Source organism: Bison bison, unplaced genomic scaffold (assembly GCF_000754665.1).
Source record: "Bison bison bison isolate TAMUID 2011002044 unplaced genomic scaffold, Bison_UMD1.0 scf7180017511561, whole genome shotgun sequence".
Classification (NCBI taxonomy): domain Eukaryota; kingdom Metazoa; phylum Chordata; class Mammalia; order Artiodactyla; family Bovidae; genus Bison; species Bison bison.
In genome coordinates, this window is record NW_011398176.1 from 1 (window position 1) to 758 (window position 758).

General features: G+C 68.1%; 1 pseudogene; it reads right to left on the reverse strand.

Moving 5' to 3' along the window:
* Window positions 1–7: 7 nt before the first annotated feature.
* LOC104995410 lies at window positions 8–712 on the reverse strand (annotated as a pseudogene).
* Between the last annotated feature and the right edge of the window lie 46 nt (window positions 713–758).

Consider the following 758-nt stretch of genomic DNA (forward strand, 5'->3'; position numbering starts at 1 on the left):
GTGCTGAGTGAGCGGTAGCACCTGTAGGTGCCCCCGTGGGCTGAAGTCACAGGGCTCAAGGAGAACTCGGCCTGGTACCGCCCGTCTTGGTCCTGGGAGCGCAGACGCAGGGGGCGATGGGCTGCCCCCTCCTTGAACAGAAGGAAAGTGTCCGTCCTCTCTCCTGACTGACACAGCAGGGTCACGGTTTCCCCCAGGGCCACCGAGGGGCCCGGCCGCACCGAGAGGGAGGGTCTGTCTGTGAGCCGTCCTGCAGAGAGGAAGGGGGTGCGGGCGCTGGGCCTGGTTCTGGCGAGACTTCGCGGGCCTCTCTGGCCCCTCAGCGCTGTCTCTGTTTCTCCGAGTCTCTCCCCTCCCCCTACCCCGTCTGTGTCCCTCCCTGGGACCCCTCCCCCTGGTCCCAGCATCACCCCTGGGGCTCCCTGGTGGGGCCTGTGCAGAGTCTGGCCCCCGACTGACCTGCTGGCTCTTCTCCTGCCACCAGCAGCTCCAGGGGCTCACTGGGGGCCGACCACTCGGAGGAGAGGCCGTGTCCACCGTAGCATCTGTACTGGCCCCCGTGGACTGTGCCCACCGGGCCCAGGGGGAAGTCGGCCTGAGCGAGCCTCCCCTGGGACCTCTGGGCAGGGCGCTGGGGGAGGTCCTGTCCCCCCTCCTTGGACAGAGCGAATCTGGTGTAGCCAACGTCAGAGCGACACTGGAGGGTCAGGTTCTGTCCAGAGGTGATGACAGGGCCCTGCGGGGTCAGGAGGGAGGGC